This window comes from Ips typographus, unplaced genomic scaffold, assembly GCF_016097725.1.
Source record: "Ips typographus isolate SLU unplaced genomic scaffold, UJ_Ityp_2.0 IpsContig44, whole genome shotgun sequence".
NCBI lineage: Eukaryota > Metazoa > Arthropoda > Insecta > Coleoptera > Curculionidae > Ips > Ips typographus.
In genome coordinates this window covers 428,076-440,701 of record NW_028098575.1, presented here as the reverse complement: position 1 = coordinate 440,701, position 12,626 = coordinate 428,076, and the positions used below count along the sequence as shown (strand labels likewise).

The window sequence follows — 12,626 nt, the reverse complement described above, 5'->3', positions numbered from 1 at the left end:
CATTTAATTAAGGAACCATTAATGTACAAGTTACACCCTTCTTCTGCAAATTTTTGACAATTTCTTGTTGAACCCAGCACCATACATTTAGTTTTATTAACATTCAGTTTTAATTTATTTTGGCACAACCAATCATATAAAATGCTAAGCTCACTATTTAATAAGTCCGCAATGTTTTCGCTCGGCCTACCCGACATACAAATAAGAGTGTCGTCCGCAAATAGACTTATAAAAGACCTTTTTAATAACAAGTGCAAATCATTCACATATATTATAAACAAGACAGGCCCAAGTACACTACCCTGAGGAACCCCCCAATGGCTTACTATTTTTTCTGATATGCGATTATTTACTTTAGTTTTATGGAATCTGCTCTGTAGATAGTTCTCAAACCATATAAGTACACTACCCCTTAGACCATAATTATGAAGTTTTTTTAGCAGAATATCCCTATCAATCGTTTCGAACGCCCGTTGTAGATCTACAAAAACGCTGACAGTCACATTTTCACGAGCCATTTCATTTCTCCACACAGCACAAACATATTGGAGAGCAGATTCACACGAGTGATTTGATCTAAATCCTGATTGCCCCGAATATAATAATTTATTTGATTCAAAATAATTTCTTAGCTGGCGACATACAATTGTTTCTATTACTTTATCAATAAGAGGGAGCAAATTTATAGGCCTAAAATCTGATGCGGATAATGGCTTAGGAACTTTGGGCACTGGCACAATTAAACTAACTTTCAGTTCGTTTGGAACACAACCTGAGCTTAGTGATGTGTTAACCAGATATAACAAGGCAAATCCTATTACGCAGAATAGCTTTTTTAACATGTTAACAGTAAAATAGTCATCACTAGTACTTTTACTTTTAAGCTCATTTACAACTGACCTAAGTTCACTTAAGTTCAACGGTGTAAACATGCTGAATTCTGTCTGCTGAGATACGAACATATAATTCCAGTTCCGCTTTTCTATACTCTCCGAAACTTCCCGAATACTGTCACAATAGAAGTTATTGAAGTTCTCTTCTGGTGGTCTAATGCTATTAAATTGCACATCGGAAGTTTCCGTAGCAGGTTTTTTACTGCCTAATAATTCTTTTAGGGTCCTCCACATTTTTTTGCTATCATCCTTGCACCTATCCACTCTGTCATTGTAATGTTTTCTTTTTTCAGTCCTTATTGTGTTTGTAACTTTATTGCGAAGATTCTTGTAGGCTACCCAATCCCTGTTATCTTTAGTTATAGCAAATTTTTTATAAGCTCTGTCGCGGTCTTTCTGCACTTCACAAACTTTATCGGTAATCCATGGATATTTTCTAATGCTGATTTTCTTAATTGGTGCTATCTTATCCACGGCAGCTAGTATTATGCTCATAAAATCAGCATATAACACATTAACATCAGTAGAAGTAAAATTCCAGCTGGCTCCGACCAATTCCTGAGTTAAATTTGCAATTGCTTCCTCATTTAATTTCCTTCTGAAAGTATTTGTATTGTCACGTTTACTTTATGAGCCCTTCTGGGTTCACCAATTAAACTGACTCACGACGTTAAACGTCGCGCCGGGATCTCAGTTTTAGGGATGGAATCAAACACTGAGTTTTCTATTAAACACTTAAATCTATTAACCAAACAATACAGTCATGAACACACTAAAAGTTGGCAATTTAACAATTCGTACTTACATATCATAAGCTAAGGACTTAGCATTTTCTGGCGGCTGGCTTGGTCACTTTCGCGTTGGAACAACTTTGGAGAATGGACTACTTAACTTGATCTTCTTGACCGAGGAGAGTCGACATCGCGACTTCCTGGGTCAGCTGGTCGCACTACTGTCGATTGGTTCACACTCCTTCTATACTGCTAAAATCGGCGTATTTTATACCCGATTGATCGGCTGACGCAGTTTGTTATTGTCGCTTGTTTTTCACATTTCTGTAAAGCAGGTGGTGGTGATTCATCACCGATACGGTGCACTCGGTGGATGACACACTCGGTGCAACGTGATGCGACCTTGCCTCGTGCGCTTAATATTTCGCAATCCTCGATGTTTTTTAAGTTAATCAGTCCATCTTTTCAATTAACGGATTTTCCATTCGTGACATATGCCTCCGCCCCAGAAAAACTGGTCCCCAGTTTTAAAACAAAGGACACTATATACTCTCTTTAAAAACAACCATCTTGAAAAAATATCTAACTTGTAACAGTTTATACAATTAAACTAAAATTTCAGATTGACGTACATAAAAACCATTAGAACAAACGATAAGTTACGGTACTACTAAGTACATTATGATTAAAGCATAGTACTGCTTATGATTAACATAAATAACTTACTAATAAACCCAAAAAAGGATAATGGAGTAGATTTATAAAGAAAGAAGTATCTAGGCTTTGAAAATACCAATTATTGAATGTGCGTAAAATACTTTACTCCATTTGCCTTACATCGCTTCCATTTAAATAATTTCTTAAATCTAACAAAGTTTAATAGCGCAACACAGAGAACATTATTGTTAAGCCGAGAATAGTTCACTCTTACCACGAAGATGTTCACTGCGCATAACTGAACGCCAATATAATGCTACGTGTTCTTTATTACTTGCATCAAATTGATGGATGTGACGTGGGTAAAAGTCCAATGATGATGTATACCAACGTCAACAGTCGTGGAAGAAATTAAATGTCTTCAACAGAGCAGGATCAACGTGTGGTATTATTTCGATCTGGCTTGTTGACTCTCATGTGTGCGTTTACATGAAATAAAAATGGGAACAAAGGTTAATATGTGTTCATTAAGGCTTAATATACTTATATTCAAAGTATACTCTGCATGCAGTGTTACGTATTACTTTATAGTTAAGTTAATTGACATGTAAAAATAATCAGGAATCCGGTCCTGAAACTAAAAAGTTTGAACTCCGTAAGTATAAGACGCTCTAGTTTTCATTTTATGGAAAGTAGAACGTATTTGCCTGTTTTAAAAAAAAAAAACAGAAACAATTACCGTTTCTAATTAACTTCAAATCCTTTTGGAGAAGTTTGTTTTATCAAGAATTGGATATTATGTCCTAAATCAAATGCTTTTCTCTCATTGATTTCTGTAAAAATAAAAATATGCTATTAGTATGTAAATGCAAGTAGGTATTAAATGATTAACTTAAATCCTTTCTGGCGTATTAAAAAAAACTCTAATTATTGCATTACCACAAATTTGCATTGTTTGTCTTGGTTTCACTTTGCCTTACAAAGCTGAATCAAGGCTAAAGTTTGTCATCATTCGGATTATCAGCCGGACAAAGTTGAAATAAGCGATGTACGGTTTTTGTTTTAGTTCAGGAGCTGATGTATTTTTGTGACTCTTTATTTCGTGTGGTATAATTCATAATATACCATGTATTGTCTTACTATTTTCCAAATAGTATAAAAATCAGAATAGGTAATAAGTAGTATCTTGACATCTCTCTTATTGCTGCTGATAAGCAGAATATGGCCCTATATTTCCAAAAGGCTCCAACTGAGCAACAAACGGCTGTGCTACCGCTTGCTCTAGATCATCTCTAGTTTGAGGATTAATGGGCCCCCCTGCTCGCACTTGCGCCTGGTTATCCGGATTCGGGCACAGTGCCGGATTGCGGACAACCTGACTTGCGTGGGATTCAGGTGGTCCCATAAGTTTGTGGTCCAAACGCACCTCCAGAAGATGCGCCAGCAGAATTCACTTCTGATGTTTCAACCCTTTGTTGTGTTTGGGGTACTACTGGTACCCGAAACTGGCGAAACGTAGCATTCGGTATATAAGTATGCGTGTATTGGGAGTGATTCGGTTGATTCAAAAATCACGTAATGAAAATCAATATGCACATAATGTCAACCGTCTTCCTAACTTGGACTATTTAAATTAGTCATTTATTTATGCGCGCAGCGACACATTCATTTCTCATCGCTCGCGAATTACATTCTTTGCCAAATGCATAAACAACTTATATGCCTAAGGTAATACGTCTATTACCGCATTATTGTACTTTAATTGCATTTTGCATTTTATGCATTACTCGGTCTGTACTGAACAATGTCTGGTCTCATTGAGATATTATTCCGAACTGGCCAAATCAGCGAATCCCATGGGTTTAAGCATGGTGCACTTATTAACTGTTGGGAAAAATTTCTCTGATAACCTAATATGACAAGTGTTCAAGTTTCAAAATTTGCTACTAGTATCTTGACATCTTGACCGTGCAATACAGTCTTAACTTGTCAATGTTCAATAAGTATTTAGCCCAGTTTTATTTAATAAAGTCTTCAATTAATCCATTTACTCATACAATGAAAAATCACGATATAAAACTCAAGTGTACACTTTTTAACTTTCATAATAACAATGGCCATTTTTCTTAATTATTCTCATATGCAAAAAATTTGCATGTCAAAATGAAATTACAATGATATTTATCCATACGCAGTTTTTGTGAACGTTCGTACCGCGATGACTTAAATAACAAAGTGATCACCATCTGCCTGCGGCATAAGAAAAGAATTATCTCAATTGGTTAGGTACTTACGTACCTATATATCGTATTTTTTCATGTGCACAAAAACGAAATATATCCTACTGTAGGATAATTCATGTAAGCAAATAAAAGTAAATCATTCTTATAACTTAATTATGAGCATTTAGACTTTATCGGGCTTGTAACTTGTAACTCTGAATTATTCAGCAGTTCAATATTTGTTTCAAAAAGTAGTCGTAGTCAGTCTGCTAGAAATTTGTACAACTTATTGTACATCGTAATGAGACGATCCTATAAACGGAATTAAGGTAAACGATTAAAGCAACTAATACGCAAATTTCCAGGATAACGTATAACCGGTTGCTGTCAGGAATAGGAATCTCCGTTGCCTGAAAATGTTGACAAGTTTAGCTACTTCATATGGACCTTTTATATCCGAGTTTAAAGAAGTCTAGTATCGATTTGCTTCAAAGACCCAATTTTCAAAACTTAATAAACGTATGTATATGGTTTAGCATACACACAATCATTTCAGCCTGCTATTAGTTTCGTATTCAAAAATACTTTTGGTTTGTTCTTTGAGAAAAAAAAAATCATGCACCGCCCTAACATCGATAACAGCAAACAATATTGCTGTGTGGCACTAAAACAAATATCTCTCAACAAGTGCAGACTTTTCTGTATCAGAAACTTCTCAACTGAGAAGGGAAAAATCAGAAACAACTACTTCGAGAGCTAATACTCCTACCAACATTGAATTATACTGTTTTTCCTGTTGAATTCTTGAGTATTTAAATTACTCCTTATAAAAGATACCAATATTTTTCATTGGCAATCCAATAATTACTTTATTTAATTATGAATCTTGAGCTGGACATCTTCGTACAGATGCACCAAAAATAGTTCAACTGCATGTAAGTTGAAACTTTAGTACTCATAAAACTCATTACAATGGGTCGGTTAAAGAAACAAACTCTATGTGCCACTTACTTAATAAGGTATTACGCTCAGCTAGCGTTTTTCACCTTAATTATTTAACATAATAAAATTCAGCAGAAATAAATTAAAAATAAAATCACATTACCATGACCTGTGGGTCTTATCGTCTCATTCGAGTAGTATGTGTGTTGAATGTGTTAAATAACACTTCAGAAATACTTTATTACAAATGTATCATTTACCATTCGTATTCAAAAAAAAAAAATAACTTGGGTCACTTTTTAAATCAGTTGTCATGTTTTCCATAGTAAAGTCAAATTTAATTATTCCTAGCCAATGCAACATTTCGACTTGTTATTTCATATAGGTAAAATATCATGTGCATTTAGAAGAGAAAAAAAAACATTGAAATTCATCAATCAGCAGTTTTCTTATCGACACCTTCGCGGCGATGCGACGAGACGAGTGCAATAAAGCAAGTCGGTCACACCGGCACGCGGAGTCAAATAGAACTAATTAGTCTGCTTTACTTTATTTTCCACTAATGTCGCGATTTTTGCAAGCGACCAAATAATAACCTTCGGTTTTTTTATGTACTGTTCGTTTTCAAATGGTGGAAACATATCGAAATCCTGTTTTAACTCTGCACTATGCTTTTATTTAAAGCTAGTACCTACACATAATAAGTAAAAAAAAAATTATTTGTAGACAATTAAAGTTTCATTCAGCGCATCGGCACATTTTTTGTCGTTATCGGGAATGCTTGACCTCGACATCGAAATAACACAATCCGCTGTTTTACAATTTTTTTCTCTTTCTTTAGCTTAACTTTTATACAAACTTCTACTAAATAGTAAGCTAAAAGCACACATTTTGCTTTGAATATTGTAACCCACAAAATTGGGATACAGGGAATGTTACATTTTGTAATTCGACTTGGTCAGCCGTGTCTCTATTTTGGTGTGAAGTTTTACGAGTTGATTTAAACATCGCAACTTTTCTTCGATAATCAATATTATCGATTTCATTTATGTTACTTGTCTGTAAATTAGGATGTAACATTTTCGGTTGAACAGGAAAATCGGACTGAAACTTATTAGCAGTTTTTGATTTGCGTTTTTCTGAAATGCAAAACATTGAATCCTTTGTTGTATTTGTATTGATTGATTCATTAACGTCGAATTTACCTATAACAGAATGCTTTAAAATAGGAACTGTTCTAAATCCCTTATTGACAATTTTAATGTATAAATTGTGCCCATTTTGCAAAAATGGTGTGCCTACACACAGATTTCTTGGACATAAATAACTGTCTCTTTCAATAAAATTGCATTTCGTTAAATCAGGCTCATTATTCGCGGTTTTCAATCGTAACGTTATTTGCTTATTTGGTTTTACAATATACTTTCGAGCAACTTTCAATTTTATCACAGGTTTTACTGTTTTTTCGACGTCAGAAATTTCTACACCCATTAGATACTCTTTCTGAACTTGGTTTTTAGATGTAACATTTAAATCAGGTCGATTCAGATTAACTGTTACTTCATCGTTGTTTAGAGCGATAATAGCGTATGTCGAGTTTAGAGCAACTTCATCGACACTTAACATTGAGTTTTCACATTCACTAGGATTCTGATGTGTAGAAAAATTCTTATTTTGTCCAAAATTGTAAAACTTGTTGCTACCTCGATTAAAATTTTGATATTTTGGTGAACAATTATTTCTGGTATTACTATTTCTTATACCTCGATTTTGATCAAACCTAGAATAATTTTGCTTTTCTTGTGACACATTTCGATAGTAAAAATCATTTTTGTTTAACTTGGTCCCTTTGTAATTATTATTTCCACAATAATTGTTGGACTGAAATTCACAATTTTTACAATACTTATTTGGCCAAGTACGATTAGTACCGTATTTGTCAAATTCATTTTTCAACCGATCATTACGAGACCGAAAATTCATTCCGTCCGAAATGTAAAATTTACTTTGCCGATTCATTTGATTAAATAATACACGCTCTTTAATATCACTTATTTTCAAGACTAGTTGGTTTAAATCACTCAAATTTTTATTATTAGAGCTTAGCAAATAATACATTTCAAAACACTACGGATTTAAACCGTTTTCAAAATAATCTCTAAAAGTTTCAAAAGACATGTCCGGGTTAATTTCATTTGCCAAAGTACGTAAGTCATAATAATAAGCTTTAATGTCTTCATTGTCCCGATGTTTACGCGTGTTTAATCTGAATTTCAGTTTACGAAATGGTTAGTCACCTGCGAATTCTTTTAGAAAATCTGTTCGAAATATTGCCCAAGTATTCAAAACATTTTTTGGATCATTTACATATTTTTGATACCAAACTTGTGCTGGTCCGTCCAAATAATTATTAAAATATGAAATCTTTAAAGAATAAGTCCAGTTGTTTAATCTTGCGGACTTTTCATATTTATTTAAAAATGTAATGGGGCAATCACTTGATGGATTAAACGTAGGTGGACACGTAAATTTAGGGATGGCCGGGGCTTTTTGTTCGGCCAGTGCTGTACGTAAAGTTATATTAGCCATTAATTTCTTGACTTTTTAAACATAAGACACGATCGTTTCAGCAATACTGACATGCTTTTAACAATTTAGAAAACAAATATTCAAAATGACAATGTAGAACAAAATTAATTATGCAAAAAGAAAAATTATATTTTTGCTTTAAAGAGGTAATTTTCACTCACGATGAGAAAAATCAAAAATATTTTTCTGGTTTAAAAATTCACATTTTTTTAACAGTGTTTTTAATCATTTTTCATCCTTAGCTGACCATGAATTATTTTTTTCCCGAATTATTTGATAATCCTCCACTGTTTCCTGCCTGAGGGGTAATAATTTCTTCCTCTTTTGAAGATGTACCACCCATATTAAACCAAAATTTTATCAAATGAGCGCTTCAATAGCAAAGGTAATCCCCAAAAAATCACTGAATAAATCAACGTTACTATCCCTAGCCAAAAGAAAATAATACTTAAAATTTCTTTTATAGCCCACACATTATTTTCCTCAATCGGTATCATACCCCAAAAAAAATAAAAATAAAAAACTCAACTATTGTTTTTCATCCATCTCAAAACAGACCGGCGCCTCCACCAAATGTCACGTTTAAAAACTCAGATGTCAAGTAGACCTTATCAATCAAATCAAAATGTCAAGTAGACCTTATTGCTGCTGATAAGCAGAATATGGAATATTCTTCCCTATAGAGGGCGAGAGGTACCGGGATCGATACCCGGCACCTCCACCAAATGTCACGTTTACTTTATGAGCCCTTCTGGGTTCACCAATTAAACTGACTCACGACGTTAAACGTCGCGCCGGGATCTCAGTTTTAGGGATGGAATCAAACACTGAGTTTTCTATTAAACACTTAAATCTATTAACCAAACAATACAGTCATGAACACACTAAAAGTTGGCAATTTAACAATTCGTACTTACATATCATAAGCTAAGGACTTAGCATTTTCTGGCGGCTGGCTTGGTCACTTTCGCGTTGGAACAACTTTGGAGAATGGACTACTTAACTTGATCTTCTTGACCGAGGAGAGTCGACATCGCGACTTCCTGGGTCAGCTGGTCGCACTACTGTCGATTGGTTCACACTCCTTCTATACTGCTAAAATCGGCGTATTTTATACCCGATTGATCGGCTGACGCAGTTTGTTATTGTCGCTTGTTTTTCACATTTCTGTAAAGCAGGTGGTGGTGATTCATCACCGATACGGTGCACTCGGTGGATGACACACTCGGTGCAACGTGATGCGACCTTGCCTCGTGCGCTTAATATTTCGCAATCCTCGATGTTTTTTAAGTTAATCAGTCCATCTTTTCAATTAACGGATTTTCCATTCGTGACAGTATCTTTTGTTGATTTTTCATTTAGTGTCAATTCTGTTCCGATTATTTCATGATCTGAGATTACGGGGTACACGCGTTCTACTTCGCAGCATGCAAACTCGTTTGTGATTATATGGTCAATCAAGCTTAAAGAGACGTTCGTTATTCTTGTAGGATTCGCCACAATTTGCTTAAAGCCAGAGTCCTGGACAATCCGCTTCAAATGTAATGCATTACCGTCATTCTTTAAAAAGTCTATATTCAGATCACCCAATATAAAAGTTCTGTTCTTTTGGCTGCTGTCTGCATCTAATTCTTCTTCAAGAAATTTAAAAAAATCTCTGCAGTTTCCGTTCGGTGATCTGTAAATAGCCCCCACTATAATGCTTTCGAATCCTAGGTCAATCTTAATCCAGGTAGACCAATAATTATAATCAATGTAAACCTGTTTTAATGTAGTAAATTTAAGATGTTCTTTTATGTAAATGGTTGTTCCCCCTGTATGTGTACTGTTCGAATAACAAAGTGTAACAATATATCCCGGAATGTGTAACTCACTATCTCCAATCTCGGAAGTTACATGTGTTTCGCTAATACAGAGTATTTCAGGTTGTACATCATGCAGCAGTTTCCTAATTTCTACGAGATGTGACAATAATCCCTGGGCGTTCATATGTAACATTAAAAAGTGTCCATCACAATCACTCTGGTCAAACGGCTCTGGTTGCTATGAATACTGTGTTCTCGCTTTAACCTTTACCTGCGCTCTCTGATAACTAATGCAATTTTTATCGAATACACTGTGTCTGTAGTCAATATCTGAGATTTTCAAGACGTCGTGGGCAAATCTACAGTTTGTGCATTCTTTTACATTGGAAGTACATTCCTCACTTTTGTGATTCTGATTACATAGTGGACAAATTTTTGTTTTGCTGACAGTTTACTGCTTTGTGCCCATATTTCCAACATTTGTAACAGCGCAAGACACCAATGTACTCGTACACCGCATAACTATCCCAGTCGAAAAATACCCTCTTATTTTTTACCAGGCACTGAAAAGCATCCGGAGATAGTTCCAAAATTACATTATGATAGGTTTTTCCTTTCGGCACAAACTTTTTAATGAACTTAATTTCAACATTTTCCAAGGCTTGTAATGAACCCTGATTTTTTACTCTCCGAACAAAGTCAGCCTCGTCATCTACATATTTATTTTCGACTCCGATTATAATAATCTTTGGACATATAATTTTAGGAATTGCAAAAGTGTATTGATCCGATAGTTCAGCTAATGCCTTGGTTTGCATTTTTTGCAAAGAGTCTCTATCACTGCATTCTATGACCACTGACCCGTTCCCTGCTTGTTTACACCTTTTTACTTCTGCTGATATATCTGTTGGGTTTATCTTTTTTATAACTGCGTTCTTTGTTGCTTCACTGTCCTGGCCGGCTTGCTTAGGTTTTATTATTAACGGAGGAAATTTATCTTTTTTGACTATGGAAGACCACTGATTAATATTCGCTACCACTGGTGGATGTGTTTCTCCAAGCTTTTTTATTAGTTCTTTTGTCTGGATTTGGTTTTCTTCAAATTGTTTTTCCATTTTAGACAGTTTTACACCAATCTGTAGATTCACTTCCATAACATTGACACAATCATCACAGCACCAGAACAAATTCCTGCCTTCTCTACTTAGAGCTCTGTACACATAATCCTTTATTGATAAGCATTGAGCATGGAATTTATTTAAACACGCTTTGCAAGTAACTAACTTAGTACTGACTATAAAATTCTCCGAGCATCGAGCACAGACGTCTGTACACGACGACATCGCGACACACATTTTAAGTAAAAAGTGAAGCTGTTGATAAGCTTTATTTTTTTGAGAGCACATATAGCCGTAAGTTCAGAACGGTAGTCCATGTTGCTCGAAGAGACTTCGTTGTATATACAAACGGAGTGACACAAAGTCTCAAAAAGATTTGTAATTAACCATTACTCGAGTTTCGCCTGTTAGGGCATCTTCAGGCGACTAAAACAATAGGAGAAACACGTACCGATTAAATATCAACAGTAAAAAGTTACGTAATGATGACACAATCACACGCACATCTGAAATGGTACTGATCGAACAATTTGCAAAGTTAAAAGGTGAATGGTAAAAAAACAAAATATTTTGTCAAGACATTCTAGTGCAGGTAATCGGCCAGGTCAATTAAATGAGGTTCAAAATTCGTTTACGCAGGTTATGGTAGAACTCCTTTTAGCTTTTTCTATTTATAATTTTTCAAGTAGGTCGAGCATCTTAACCTTATCGCAACTGTGGATGGCTCGCACCGAATTAAGTTCGGGAAAGGCATATACTGTTGATTGTCAATCAAGAACATCTTAGCTGTTACAGAAAGTATAGAGGTTCAGACGTTATTCAACCTAAGTCAGCTTTTGCCACCCTCCTCTTATTCAAGTCAGAAACCTTAGCTGGAATGCCTGGAAAGCAACAATAACCTTTAGATAACCTTTAGAATATTGGAATGACAAAAGTCAAAATTATTGTAAATTTTTTTTGACAAAAAACCCTTCTCGGAGTTATTAAGTTGTAGTTTTCTGTGTTCTCTCGTTGTGTTTTTTTTTTAGATTCTCTGAAGACGGTGGTAGATTTACTTAGTATCAAACATTTTATAAAATTCGAATTAAGTTAATTAGAGCTAGTTAAAGTTATCAACAAAAAGTAGAAAAATATAATGTAAAGTAAGTCAAAATAGGTCAATCAAAGGTAAAAACTACTATCAATTGTGATGGCAGTAATAATTACTTATTATCGGTCAATAGGCTTGCCTGATAACTTTTCCTAGATTCCTAGGTGATCAGCCCTTCTGCAGCAAAGGTATCTTTGCCCCCAAATTAAGCACTTATGGCGATCACGTGAACTTGTACATGTTTCAGGTAATTTTGGTGGTAGCAGCCCCGGTTGTCTAGCCCTATAGGTTTAGTTTCGTAACCCTGGCGTTTTGCCCTAACCAAGTACCCTTAGAAAGCAAAGATATGAATGAATAAGGACCCTGGCAGTCCCAAAAGAAGCTATACTACTACCTTTGGTTGATCTTAAAAGGGTAGGTCTCCCCTCTGGGCACGAATGGATTAGCTGGCTCTATCCTGAGCGGGCACATTTTATTGATAACATTTGATCCAAAAAGAAACGAAAATTTACCCCCGCCACAAAAGAAAGCACTACAAATCCGCAAGACAAGAGCGACAACACTTAAAAACTGGCAAAA

General features: G+C 35.1%; 1 long non-coding RNA gene across 1 annotated transcript; it reads right to left on the bottom strand.

Annotated features, from left to right (window-relative positions):
* Positions 1-1,613: 1,613 nt before the first annotated feature.
* Positions 1,614-9,364, bottom strand: LOC145739792 (uncharacterized). The gene is made up of 2 exons (XR_014181215.1): positions 8,751-9,364; positions 1,614-8,598 (listed from the first exon to the last, which is right to left on the bottom strand). It is a non-coding gene; the product is annotated as an uncharacterized LOC145739792 (long non-coding RNA).
* Positions 9,365-12,626: the final 3,262 nt, after the last annotated feature.